The 15,202-nt window shown below is 38.8% G+C and overlaps 1 long non-coding RNA gene across 2 annotated transcripts in view; it reads right to left on the bottom strand.

The window, feature by feature from the left end:
* LOC121826228 (uncharacterized) overlaps window positions 1-15,202 on the bottom strand; it is a 22,803-nt gene extending 7,601 nt beyond the window's left edge. Inside the window, exons 1-4 of one of the 2 annotated variants that reach the window (XR_013047697.1) lie at window positions 15,131-15,202; window positions 14,781-14,820; window positions 10,742-10,871; window positions 1,669-1,851 (exon numbers count right to left, since the gene is read on the bottom strand). This is a non-coding gene — a long non-coding RNA (uncharacterized LOC121826228). The remainder of the gene's footprint in view (window positions 1-1,668; window positions 1,852-10,741; window positions 10,872-14,780; window positions 14,821-15,130) is intronic. The other variant, XR_013047696.1, reaches the window with a different exon arrangement.

Below are 15,202 nucleotides of genomic sequence, written 5' to 3'. Positions count from 1 at the left end.
ACCTCTAATCTTCCTGCTCCCCATCCATTCCTCCTTCTTTTTTTCTCTTCAGAAATGGGCAGGCCTCCTGTGCATATCTGCCTGCCATGTTATATCAAGTTGTGGTGATACTAGGCATGACTTCTAACATTAAGGTTGGACACAGCAATTCAGTAGGAGGAATGGGTCCCAAAAGCAGGCATTAGAGACATGCCCTGCTCCCACTGTTAGGAGTCTTACAAGAAGACCAAGTTATACAACTGTAAAATACAGGCAGAGGACATAGGTCAGTCCCATGCATGCTCCCTGGTTGGTGGTTCATTCTGTGAATAACTATGAGCTTAGGTTAGTTAGTTCTGTGGGATGCTTGTGGGGCTCCTGACCCCACTAGCTCCTAGAAATATTTAATTGTTTGTTCACTATTTTTTCTACATTGGTGTTTTGCCTTTATGTATGCCTGTGTGAGAGTGTCAACTCCTCTGGTCCTGGAGTTACAAACAGTTGTGAGCTGCATGAGATTTTTTCGTTATTTTAAATATTAATTATATCATATAAGTGTATAGAAATCTTCTGATTGGTATTTAAAATAATAACATCTATCTATCTATTTTGTGATGAGGAAATAAATACATACATATGATAGAGAGAGAATGAACACAGAATGCACGCCATGCCATTCTGTCATTCTGTTCATATGGAGGTCAATGAACAAATTAGGAGGAGTCAGCTCTTTCCTTCCACCCAGCTAGCCATTTCATTGGCCCTTCCCTGGTACTTTTCTTGATCGACTCATGGCTTTCTGCCTTAGAGGGTTTTCTTGTGGTTCTAAAAGTTAGAAAATATTTTAATATTAAAGGGCATTGTGAAAAATGTGTGCAGAATTTTGTTTCAAATGAATGATACTGTTAATAAACATAAGAGGCACTCAGAAATGAAGGCAGGAAAGAGCTGACACATCAAGCCAGCCATTCAGAAAGTTCTCCTGCCTCTTTTGCTGGTGTCTGGGAGTTGGGATTTCAGTTTATCTTTATATTTATATACACATGTATATGCAGTTAGATATGGTTGTACATGTTAAGTATATCATATAGATACTTATAAAATATGCACATAAGTATATTCATAGTTCTGCATACAACATGAATACCATACACATGCATACCAATGCCACAAAGGTTGTTTGTTTATATTTAATTTATTGTTATGCCAATTTATTGTCCATCTAATAGAAATTCAAAGTATAATTCTGTGTGTGTGTGTGTCTGTCTGTCTGTGTGCATGCAAAGGTGTAGACACATACATGTTCTTAAATGTATGAATGTGGGCACATATTTGTGTTTGTTGTATGTAAACAAGCATGTGTGTATTGTGGCACAACACTGATGGTGCCTTCATCCTTTACAATGGAGTAGTAGCACTATTACAGTGAGATGGGGCATGCTTGATCATGCTTCATTCTGTGCATGGAACTTGCATGCTTCTAGATCACCGATGTTGTCTACCATGTTACTAAAAATGTGTAGATGTTTCAGGATCTTTCTTTGATGGAGATCTACAATCTATGTCACATGTTAAGTCCCTCAGATACCATTTGACACCAAGCACAGATAAGTTTTCACTCTCTTCTTCCTCTTCCACTGCACATTTTATAGGAAATCACCCCCATCAAGTAAGTCTAACTATGCTTACTGGCTATCCAGAACTTGGTGAAAAGCAGGAAATTGTGGGTTCCCAGGATCCAATGATGTTGACAGGAAGACTTCCAGGTGGGCTGTTCCTACTGCAACTGTTGCCACAGGCATCCAGACTGAGACAGCAAAGGGGCATCCCTGATGGGCAACTGTATAACTTCTCTTCTTCCAGATTATGCTGCTGCAGACAGGAAAAGGATTTCAAGCTCTGTGATTAGATAGCTGGTTTAATTGAGGCCACCTTCCCTAAATCCTGTTTGGTTCTGAGGGTAGCACAATGCTTACACTTCATCTAGAAATCACAGGAAGAATCTCCCCACAGTTTTTATTTTATAACTGAGATTTGATTGGATGAGGACCAGTAGAAAAAGATGTTAACTCAGTTTTGTTCTCTTTCTTTTTGCATGCCACAATTCTTAAGTGTAGGTTTCCTTCCACAATAAGATAGAGGAATGGAACACTGTGATACATTGCCTAACTCCTCAGATCTCTAAGATGCCTCCTTCCCATTGTCCTTCAAATGTCGCATTAGGGCAGGAAAAAAACATCCATGGAAAAGAAGAATAAAAAGGAAGCCCAACAATAAAGGACTCTGAGTTAGAAGGATTGCTGGAAATATGAGACCAGCCTTCAGGGATAGACTTTCAGGGAAGGAGACAGGCATAAAGGCAAAGGACAGTGGAAGAACGGGAAGGGGTATGCCCAGAGTAGGATATGTCCATTGTTTTCTACTCCTAATCTCCCCTTGTGTTTGTTAGAAAAGGTGACAACAGTTGAGGCAGAGTCAGCAACTGTCCCAGGACTCCACTTTCCAAATGGGACAGGATGAACTGCTGTTACACTGCTATCCAGTGAGTGACAGCCTCAGAAGTCATCAACTACCATGATGAGAGGAGGTAGGGAAAACCTCATGGCTTTCTGCTTTCTGGTCAATCCCAATTCAAGGTGTGTTTAATGATGTGAAGGGACAGGCTGGAGGGCAAATTTCAAACAGCTCTATTCCCCAAGCTGCAGGTCCTGCAGATGGCACAATACAAGCCTCATGATAAGAGAATCTTGATGATAAACTGAGCATCAGAAATGATAGACCAATATTTGAACTGTGTACATATGGACTGAGTCTGACCTTTCCCCAATGACCTTCCTCTTCTCAGCAGTGAAGTTCTGTAGTAGGAAATGATGATTGTATGGGAAATTGTCCCCAACAATGATGATAACTGAAGCCTTCAGGCACCTCCCCTAATTACTAGTCCAAAGACATCTGCATAGCTTCAACACCTATGTGCTTCCGTGAGCAGAGTGTGGCCTGGCCTCTGTGACACTACACAAGGAATCATTGTCATGGTTACATGTGTGCCCTTGACACATTGGCAGCTCACTCTATTAAAGTGGGCTGTGATTCACAACTATAATAACATGAGCAGGAATCAATTTCTGGTAAGTCAGTGCAGACATTCTTTGTGGGAAGACCTGATCTCACATCAGTGAGTGGATATGACAAGGAGGAACTTTCTTAAAAGGGATCACAAAGGCATGGTTCATTGTTCCAGGGGTTTTCAAGGTAGAAGACAAAGAGCATTTTGTGAAGTGTTTCCATAGCAAGGACCAGAGGATCAACCTCATAGTGCATGCCATAAATGACATACAGGAGAGAACACCATGCCCACACTGCATAAGAGGCCCCATGAAGATCTGTACAACCCTCATGTGCCTATCAAGGCAGCATCTAGATCAATGGGGGACCAGCCTCTGTTGCTATATTAACCCCCCGTGATATCCCTTCATGGGAGCAGATGACAGAAGGAAAGGCAGCAGGGACCTTGTTGGGACTCTATTTTGTTGTCTTTATTGAGAAGCAACAATTTTCCACATGAGCTCATGGTGCCTCTTTATCATGGCCACATTCACCAATGCAACAGCAAGGACTCCCCCAAGCACCACTGTCTCTTTCCACTTCCCCTTTCTTTTTGTGTAATATGTAGTTTATTTCATCTGGAGTCTGTGCTTTGTGTTGGTGCCTGTGCCCATTTCCCTTAGAAAGAGCCAATGTTCCTCAGAATATACTTGAGATGTAAGAGAAGCACAATAAATACAGTCCTCTATCAATATCCACATGTTATTTTTATTCAGAATGGCTGAGCATAATCCAAGGCTAATTACAAATACAAAGTAGCTTCAGTCAAACCTCCACTCAAAAGTATCCGCTGCTTCAACCCTGAAGAGAAACAGGTACCAACAGTCCCAGAATATCAATATAACCAGGCTTAACTCTAACACAAAAACTGCCTGGACACAGCCACACCCCAGGCAAATATGGCCCCTGAAAAGGCCCATGCTAAGCACCTAAATTGAAAGTAGACCAGGATTAACCATTAAACCATGATGTCAAAACAGAAGTATTCCAAGGCCTAAGAATGAACCTGATGAAGACCAAAAATAATGCCTACATTAGCAATGGCTTCCCTCACCCAGAAAGGCCAGGGACCAACCCTAGGAATGAAAAGGCCAAACCTGACCTAAAAGAGGCCTTCACCAAAACCTGAAGCTGCATAAGCTCTGGCTCAGAGGAAAAACAGAGGTATCCCTGGACCAGTCCATTAAATGGAAGAGCCAAGGGCAAAGGAGAAGAAGGAAAAGTAACAAAACAAAATGAAACAAAAAGAAAAGAAAAGAACACCCATGCCTAACCTTGACCCTGAAGAAGGCTGGCCCCAACCAAGAGGGAGATGAGTCCTACGCTATCCCTCAGAAGAAAAAGACCTGGCTCAAAGAAAGAAAAGGAGAGTATCCATGCCCCAACTTTACCTGGACTGAAGCCAGGGCCCTCACCAAGATGAGAATTTGGCCTCAGCATACTTCTGACCCTGAAGAAGACTGGGCCAAACTAAGGAAGGACATGGGCCCAGACCAATCCCTCAAATGAAAGAGGCCGGGGGCGGGGGGCAGCAAAGCAGGAAAAGGAGAATGCAAGAGTGCTAACACTTACCCTGACAAAAAGCATGAACCAAAACAGGGAGAGAGGATGTCCTGGGACATTCTCCAAGGACCAAATGAAGAAGCAGGTCTGGGGCAAATATTGACTGGGAAAAATTAGGAGCTCATACAAAACTCATAGAACAAAACAGGCGAAGTCAAAATTGGAAATGTTATAGGTCAACAATAGACCTTGCTGAAGATAAACCACAAACCCTTAAATCAAGGGAGCTCCTGCCAACCCAATGAGAGGTACGTGGTCAGACTTAATGTTGACCCTAGGAAGCTCAGTTTGAAGAGACAATTTAAATGGAGCCTGGCCCAACCACAATGAAGAACTCTTCCTAGGACAAACCCTGATATCAAGTAGCCAAGGACCAAGCCCTGTGTGAAAGAAGTCCAGGCAATCCAAGAGAAGAAATATCCTGACCATAAACTGCTATCAGTAGAGACCTGCGGCCTACTGAGCAAGAATTAAATTCAGAAGCCCTGAACTTTAAGGATGTGTGGGCAGAATATTCTCTTATTCATCCAACACCCTAAACAAAAGGGAACCAGAAACACCTCAATTATTGTCAATTGAGCTGATGGCTCCCTTACAGATGAAAGCAAATGGACATCATTAACATATTTGGTAGTTAGAGGGAACCTTGAGGCACACTGATCCCAGACCTCAATTTCACGCGATGTTTTACAGCCAATCAAGGCCTCAAAAGAGACACACAGAAGAATGTTTACTGAAGATCTTAGAGTCACAGACTTCATGTACAGATATAAGTTGACATCCTGAGTACCAATGTGGATCACATACATTCCATTTACATTTATCTTCAGTACATGCAAACCAGGATATGCTACTCATCATGATCCAAGCTCTCATCTGAGTAACCAATGATGGGACATAGCATAATACAAATGGTGTTATACTGCATGATGTATTGGTCTGATAAAGCTCCAAATCTTGACTTCAGCTGATATTTTTAGGAACAAACAAGTCTGAAAAGTAACATAGGAATAACCCTTCCTACCAAGAAGCCCGGATTAACCCAAAATCTGCTTCACTAATTCTTTTCTACTTCTTTTAACAGAAACATGGTCCATGATGTTCCTCTTTTCTTATAAGATTTCAGAGAGATGAACTTAATATAAAATATTATGGCAATTGTGGAAATGATTTCTCAAAGAAGGATCCCACTGTATTAGTTTTTAAATTCCCAGGATGATGTGTAATGCCAATCACCAAAGCATTAACAAATACACATATTTTCCCACATATTGTCAGAATTCCTCCCATATTTAAATTTTCTTATTCTGACTTTTCTTGGTTAAAATTCTGGAGTGACCCACCTCATACTCACTTCTCAACTGCAGGCACTTCCACATTTCATTTCATCAACTTGCTGCATCTCCTCCTTCCTTAAAGAATTCCAGACTATGCCGGGCGGTGGTGGCATATGCCTTTAATCCCAGCACTCGGGAGGCAGAGCCAGGTGGATCTCTGTGAGTTCAAGGCCAGCCTGGGCTACCAATTGAGTTCCAGGAAAAGGCGCAAAGCTACACAGAGAAACCCTGTCTCGAAAAACCAAAAAAAAAAAAAAAAAAAAAAAAAGAATTCCAGACTAATCATTGAGTGGGGTGTCCGTGTGCTGGTGAGCTCAATGCTATCAACCCCCCTACTAAGTCTGTTGTCTTTATAAAAATAACATCCCCCAAAGACAAACACAATCAGTCCAACACATTCTAGGGAAGTCTATGAGATGGCCTCAGACATTGGTAGTCTTAAGTCCTCCATTTCCCTCTAACTTTTCTCTAAAGTATGTCCTTAAAAGTCAGGCAATGGGGATTTAGCTCAGTGGTAGAGTGCTTGTCTAGCAAGCACAAGGACTTGGGCTTGGTCCTCAGCTCTGAAAAAAGAAAGTGATCTAAATTTTATCTTCAGAGTGTCTAGCCTGTTGCATATTCCTGCCCCAGAGATTCTTGCCTCTCCATTGCAATAATGCATATCACCATGCGAGAATTCAGCCTGTTTTGTCACAACCTTTCTGTATTATCTGCGGTATCCAGGATTCCTTGTTCCTTTTCTAGAGTTCTACACAGAACCTGGAGCATTCATTTAGAAAGATTCTTGGGGGTCTAGAATGCCAGGGCTCCCTAGATGACCAGTGTTTGTCCCACCTCACCTCATACATCAGCCTAAAGTAAAAGTGGGACCACTGAGAGACAACTGGAACGGAACCAAATTTGAGGGCTATTTCTGGAAACCAGAAGTCCTAGAATTGTTCAGATTCAAAAGGCTACAGATGCTGAAAGAAAAAATCCAGAGTTCTTCACCCATAACTAGTTCTCTGACCAATATGGGAAAAAAGGACAAATGTTCTGAGTCCATTTTGCCTTTGTGGGACACAATAGCCACTGTATTGTATAGCCTGAAAAACTGTATATACTCTATTTTTTTCTATCTATCTATCTATCTATCTATCTATCTATCTATCTATCTATCTATCTATCATCTTTCCATCAGCTATCTCCATCCAGCTATCCATCTATCTGAAAAACTGTATATACTCTTTTTATATCAATCTATCTATCTACCTGTCTATCTGTCTATCTATCATCTATCTATTTATCTATCTTTCCATCAGCTATCTCCATCCATCAATCCAGCTATCCATCTATCTACCTCCATGCATCCTTACATTCATCCATGCATCCATCTTCTACTACTACAACTCTTACTCTTCTATTTCTCCTTCTTCTTGCTCTTCCCTTATTCATCCAGGATATTATAATCATTTTTGCCTCCCTAAGTTTTTACAGGGCCTTATAAAATGCTAGTTACATTATAACAAATAAAAACTTTTCTCTGTGGGTTTTATTCTCCATATTTTCCCACCCAAAATCTTTGTAATCCATATCCTCCCCAGCACTTGCTGAAATGTGACATTCCTTAGATCTCTGACACTGTGACACTAAAAATCTTGTGTAAAAGTGTGTTTGTTAAAAAATGCAACTGTGCTTAAAACCAGCTAAAAAACAACATCTAAAAACTTGATACTTTAATAACTTGCAAACACATCATCTTAGTTTGTTTTTTATATGACAAATGTAATTTAGATATAATGAATTCAATGAGTTGATATATTCAGTGTTTATTAGTTCTCTGTCATGAAGTTCACAAAAACATTTTCTCACTAAATAAATTTTCGTCAAGAGGTAAAATTTGTAGAGTTTTTTAAATGGAAATGGTAAGATGTACACAAATCCAGAAAATCGAGTTAATCATAAGTCAGAAGTTTTATGGAAGATAAAAAATCAAGATCATATATGAAACTGTATCTCCTCCTTCCTTAAAGAATTCCAGACTAATCATTGAATGCGGTGTCCTTGTGCTGGTGAGTGCAATGCTAGAATCTCCCCTACTAAGTCTGCTCTTAAAATTTTTAGGCCAAAATTCAGTACACTTGTATACAATTAGAATGTAATTCTCTGTTTGGAATAAAGGTGATAGAAGATATCACATAGTTCAACCTTTTATACAGAGAAAAGCAAAATCCATGCTAGAACTTATATTTGAGAGCCTTAAAATGGCCTACAAAAAGAGACTGTCTTAGTCAGGGAGTAATCTGTCTCTCAACTGCTTGAATTACAAAAGATTTTCAAAAGATCAATGAAACATCCTGCCAAAGCTTGGCTCATGGGATTGTAGGCTATGAGAACAGATGAGATCAATCTGAGTGCTATAGAAGTGGGAAAGTAGGTCATGCACTTACTTCTACCTCCTTGAAATACAGGCTATGTAATCTAATGAAATCTGAGAGAGATAATTCCTGATGGACTGGCTCACAGGAAGCATTGGTGATGCTTGGTTATCACAAGCAAAGGTCTCACACGGACTGGAAGATGATGAAGGAAGGATGGGGTTTTCCTGATAAAATACATATGAGAGAAGCAATGCTTTACGGCCAATTCACTGGGCATGATGGAGCACTGGGCTGTGCTTACAGAAGAGGTCAAACATAAAATGGTTGATTCACCAGGGACTTCAGGACTGGTGTTTGCCGTTAGTGCCTTTGCAGAGCTCCATGGGAGAATGTGAACTTGTAGAAACGACTAACATTTTAAGGAAAGGGTAAAGTGTTGTATAACAGTTTTCCTTTTTATGACATGAATTCTCTTCTATTATTTTTGAGATTTTTACATTATTTTCTCTTTTATCCTTTCAAACACTCTCTACACTCTTCCTTGCTCTATTTCTAATTAATGACCTCTATTTTCATTAATTGTTGCTACATGCTTATACATATATATGTGCATGAAGATATATATATACATTATATATATATATATATATTTATATTTATATTTATATTTATATTTCCTGAATGTAAGCCAGTCATTCTGTATAGCTAGCATATATGTTTTCAAGAATGACCATTTGATATTGAGTATCCAACTGGTGTGCTCTTCCCTGGGCAGGACTATTTCCTTAAGTCTCAGAAAGTTCTATGGAAAAAGAGAGGAGTGTAGATGTAACCAACTGTCTTATTAAATAAGAAACAGAACCAATGCAAAGAAGAAAGCCAAGAGATCAGAGGTAACAGCCTTAGCCGTCTGCTGCAGCTAGCCTCTTCAGCCAAGAGAGACCTACTTCCTGTGTGTTTGTCTTTATATAGACTTTCTGGTCTGCCTTCCCCTTGGTTGTAAACCCAACCACATGACTGCCTGTCTGTACAGACCTCCAGGTCTTTTATGGTTAGTATTGAGATTAAAGGCTTGTGTCTCCAATGCTGTCTGTATCCTTGACCACACAGAGCTCTACCTAGCTCTGCCTACTAAGTGCTGGGATTAAAGGCATTCACCACTACCGCCCAGCTTTTGCTATGGCTCTAATAGCTCTGACCCCCAGGCAACTTTATTTATTAACATACAAATCACATTTTAGTACCAATAAGATATCACTATAAAGGAAGTTCATAATACCCAGCAATTAATCATGGCTGGGAAAGCTGAAACTTACAGGATGAACAAGGCCCTTCCACTCCCAAGGTTAAATGGGTGATTAATAAGGAGAACTGAAGAAAGGAGACCCTCTGTCCCATTCAGCTGCAAACAAGTCATGCAGACACATTCAGAGTTCTAGTCCTCATGAGTCACCCATTCTAATGTGAGCCATTGTGATGCCACACATTAGAGTTATTCATATTCCTATAAGTAATTCCATACCTATACTCCTGTATTAACCTCAATAAACTCATTAATTTGAGGGAATAGGAATCACAGTCTTCCCTGGGAGGCAGACAGATAAAGAAAGGGGAACTGTTAAGTAATACAAATGGCCAACTTCTAGCTTCCTTCTTATTTTCTGTACTGAGACAGAGGCTTAGTAGGCTTTGTCTTCCACCAGCAGGCTGCATCTTCCAGCTGTCTGGTTCAGGACAGATAGGTGTGTTCACAGTCAGTCCTGAACACTGTCACCTGAAGCTGCAGGTGATCACAGCTCTTGTGTGTGAGCAATGGTTATGTCATGTCCAAAGGAGAGCATGTCACAGCAGTTCCCTCATGCTCAGTCAGGACATTCAGTACCCACTTCCAGGATGTTTCCTATGCCTAGTGGAAGTGGTTGATCTACAGGTCCCATTTAGGAATGAGCATTCATGGTCATTTCAACATTTTGAAGTTATGAGGCTGTGCATTTGCTGCTGCATACCACAGAAAGAGAACCTCTGGCCAAGACTGAAAGCTGAAGAGATCTATGTGTAAAACAAAAATATTTACAAAGCAGTTGCTACTACACTAAGTAACAATAGTAGCATCATCTAAAGGGCTATGACCTGTCAAGCCAGGGTCTTTTGAACAGGTACACAGTAGCAGGTACTAATTCCTTCCTATAGTGCAGGCCACACCAGATCAGAAGGAAGTTAATTACACAATAACTCTCATGCCACTATTACACTAGTGATTTTCTCATATTCTGTATGCTACCACTTGAATTATATTTTCGTATGCTGAAATAAAAAGTCTTAATTTCATGAGATCCTATTTGTTGATTTTTGGTCTCATTTACTATTAGACAAGAGTCCTATTCAGAAAATCCTTACCTGTGCTTAGCAGTGGGAGTATTTTCTCTACTGTGTTCTTTGGCATTTTCAGGGTATCTGGTCTATGACACATTTGGTGCAGAGCTTGTGTATGGTAGAAGATAGAGAGCAGAGTTTCATTTTATGCATGCTGAAAACAATTTTTCACAATCAGCATATCTGAGACAGTATCTCAAATGCCAACAAATATATGAACTACAAATATGGGTGCAAAGTTAAACTAGGTACTCACAAGTACATTCTCCTTACCAAATGGACCACTTTGAAGTAACCAGCCATGCAGTAATATGAGGTTCAGCTTTGACCACTCAGAATAATGCATGGCAAACATTTCAATGAGAATAAATTTTCAGCAGGATTTATAGCCTGGCTCAAATACTATTCTGTGGTCATTTTCTTGGGCCCCAGACCCATTTGTCACATTAGTAAAATAATATTCAGATTGCTCCATAATTCCAGTTTTAAGTGTCTTTTAAATGATTACATTTTTCACCAAATCTAATATTTCAAATGCTGAAAAGAAGGTGGATCAAGAACATATACGCTATGTTCATTGTAAACTAAAACATTCCAGGTACTGTGGCCGCTGTAACGATGGTTATGAATGAAAATTTAACATAGACATGCCCACTGTACCACTCCTGGGTGTGCATACTTATCGAAATGAATGACACTGAATCACTACATATGTAAGGTGAGTTTGTGTGCAATTTTTTATCCCTGCACTACCTGTAACAGATGATTCAGGGAATGTGCTCAGATAACCACCATTATATGAATGACTAAAGACCACACAATATGCATAAATAATGCAGGATAATTCAAAATAAAAATTATAGAAAAAGTTTCATGATTCACACGAAAATTGGTCCAACTATGTATCATTAAGTTTAGAAACAGGCAACTCTCCAAAAACAATTAACACATATCTTCTCTCATAAATGGAACCTAGAAAAATAAGAAAAAGGGGTTAAAATTTTTGAGGAAGTGTGAGGGAAAATATATTAAATGGAGGGAGTATAACTGGGAAACAAGGTGGTATACAGAAACAAATGACTTATTTTATATAATTAAAATGTACAAAATAATAAGATTAATTTTAGAAGTAACAAAAGAGAAAAAGAATCACTTATTTGCACAAAGGCTCATATTTTTATACAACTAAACATAATGACTACATTTTTACTATCTTCCAAACTTCTCTTAAGGTTTTGAATGTTGGAGCTAGAGTTGGCCTAACAGAAAAACGCACACTGTACTCTTTCAAAGGACTTGAATTCAGTTCCCATCACCCATCACAGTGACCCATAATCAAACATCAATATCTCTAGTTCCAGGGAATCTGGAGCCTCTTCTCATCTCTGTGGGAACTGCACTCATGTGTACATACCTACATGTCTAAACAAATATATACAATTTTGAAATCATTGTTTCATAATTTCTCTGTTTAGTTTTATGGACCCAGGGAGGCAGAGAGGCTTGCATCCATGCAGTACATGATGTCAGTTCATTGTCAGACTCTCACTTATAAGAATAAAGGATTGTGACCAAACAGAATATAAGTATTATAAGGTCATTCTGGAACCCAGATCCATAAAAAGATGACACCTGGGAAATATAAAATAATTGGATCATGTGAGAAACCTGAGTTGTACAGAGTTGATGCAAATTAATATGCATAAAATTTAAACTTTAAAAGGGATTTCTTAGCATTTCATTAGTTTTAGTCACTGAAAGGTACAGTGTGCCTAAATTCCATCACCATATTGTCATTTATCATGTGTTTTTAATTAAGAGAGGTTTATAAAAGTCTTGAATTCTACCATAACAAAAGACAGAAATTTTGGCACAAATAATCTGTAAAATATAAACTATTATTTGGCTCAGCTGATATAACACACAATGGATGAGCTCCAGAGGTCTGGTAGCTTTCTGGCATTTTTAGCAAGAAAGGAGCTCTGAGTTTAGTAGCTCTCGGGCCTTCAGTGCCTGAAAAGCAGCTATTATTTTTTTTAAAGATGTCTAAATAACAAGCTAGGTGAGGGGATAAATAGAATGATAAATTGAACCAAAAACCAGACACAAAAGGCATTTTGGACAGAAACAGTGAACTTAAAACAATCAAGATAGAAGACTCAAACTAACCATGTAACTGCATCAAACATAAAGTTCTAGATGGGAGAAATCACCAGAGAAGATAAACAACCACACAGGATTTCACTCTATGAAGAATAGAAAACATGTGTATGGGCAGAGTGTCAGAGTAATGAGGCAGGAAAAGTCAGAATTCTTTAAAACACCCTAGTATCCTTGTTACTACCAAAGTAAACTGAAGAACAGTAAGTTTTACTAGGGAAAGTATCTATTCGGAATAACACAAATACCATAACATACATGTGTGTGGTGAAAAGGGATCAATTTTTCAGGCAATCAGAACACTCTACGTGAAAAGTATTTAACTACAAATCCTCCAACCCAGATGAGAAAGTGGATGGAAACTGACAAATTCACAATTGAAGTTGGAGATGGGAGTTGAGAGAACAAAAGGAGGGAAAGTCCACAATCTTCACTTGCAAATGTTCATTGTGTTATTAGATGTTGGTCAGGTTCAAGGCCTGTGGCTTCAGTATACCATGAATGGTATACTGTAGACCTGCATGATACACAGCAGCTTCCAATGCCACTACGATGATGGAGAGATGATGGAGAGATGATGGAGAGGTGATGGAGAGGTGATGGAGAGGTGATAGAGAGTTGGGAAACATGGGGTCTGGGAGAGCAAAGTGCTTTACTATTTTCTTCTTTATTATTATTGTTTATTTTTATTTTATTTTTGTTCCTTTTTTTATTTCCTTTGTGGTGGGACTCTACAAGAGGTAGGGGCAGATATGGAGGGCCTGGGAGAGGAGTGGGATTAGATTGTACGGTATGAAATTCCCAAAGAATCAATAAAAAATATAATGCATACATAACAAAAATCGACTTTCACTTTCTACCATTTGTTAATATGAACTAAACAATAAGAAGTTGTCAAATGAATGAGGTTTTAAATTTTTAAAAAACATGAACATATTGAATAATACAGTCCATTTTTGACATAGGGACGGAAGTTCCTCTATAACAAGACTTCAAGATGTTATATTTGGAATAGAAAATTCCATTTAACTCTTGATATATCCATATGACAAGATTTGGTAATAAGAAAAAATTAAATTATAACCAAATTAAGTTCTTTTATAGTAAAAAGAGAAAAGAAAGAATGAAAAGCAGAGAAAATCATTAAGGACAAGGAGAACATGAACACTGCTGTTCATCAATTTCTCCTGACAAACATTTACAGAACACCTCCTCAAATGACAGCTTAAGACAGCATTTCCAGAACACACAAGTCACTTTTCAACATACTCCACGTTACAAGCTACTAAACAGGTTTAAATAAACATAAAAGAATTATATAAGGTGATGTGTTCAACCTGACTACAGGGAAATTAAAACACAAGTTAATAACAGAATAGTATCTTGATTATTCCCAATAAATGAAAATTAAACATTTCATTCTTAAAATAATCAAAAAATTAAAAGAGAAAGTCAATAGTGAAAGTAAAAGTATTGAAGTGGAAATAAAATATAACCAAATTTATGGAATAAGCTAAACCATGATTAGAAAAAACTAAAACATTAAATGATTTCATATGAAAGTGAATACATTTGGATTTTGTTTGTATGTTCTATAATAAGATCTCACTCTGTAGCAGTGTATCCCGAGCTACATGTGTAACCCACACTGTTCTCAAACTCATGGAATCCTGATTCCCAAGGGCTTGGATTACAGATATGAAATACTTAACACCTGAATTAGTAGATTTGTAATCTGTGACAAAATTTTATATAAATACTAAAAGAAAGTGAATAAGAAGCCCCTAGTCAATTTTTAAAATTCAATCAATTGAAAATATATAACACTGATAAATCTATACAACACTGATAAATCTCTAGGCACACTAGCAAAGAAAAATGAAAGATTATCAAAGTTACTCACATAAGGAATGAGAAAGGGGATATTGCAGATCCCACAGGTACTAAGATGAAGCAAAGAAATACAGAAAACGTTAAGCCCATAATAATCTGAATGAAAGCCTATAATTTTTTTCAGAACTGCATCCTGCCATCCTGGATCTTCACTGAGGGCATCTCAGCCTCATGAGGACTGGGCTGTGAGGAGTCTCCAGGCTCTGAGAAGACAGCCTCACTAGACCTGGTCTAAGAGGAGACTGCTTTCAAGAAGGTAGGTTTGTCTTCACCTCAGCCTCCCCAGAACCGGGGCTGGGAGGAAGTCCAGACTCTGAGGAGACCCTGAGCCTGGCCACCCTGGCCTGGGACTGCCCTCACCAGATGAACTCCACAGACCCCCTCCACAACAGTTCAGCAGCTCCTCAGCAGTTCCTTAACGACTTCAAGTCT

Source organism: Peromyscus maniculatus, chromosome 23, assembly GCF_049852395.1.
Source record: "Peromyscus maniculatus bairdii isolate BWxNUB_F1_BW_parent chromosome 23, HU_Pman_BW_mat_3.1, whole genome shotgun sequence".
In the NCBI taxonomy this organism is placed as follows: Eukaryota; Metazoa; Chordata; class Mammalia; order Rodentia; family Cricetidae; genus Peromyscus; species Peromyscus maniculatus.
This window is presented reverse-complemented; position numbering and strand designations above follow the sequence as displayed.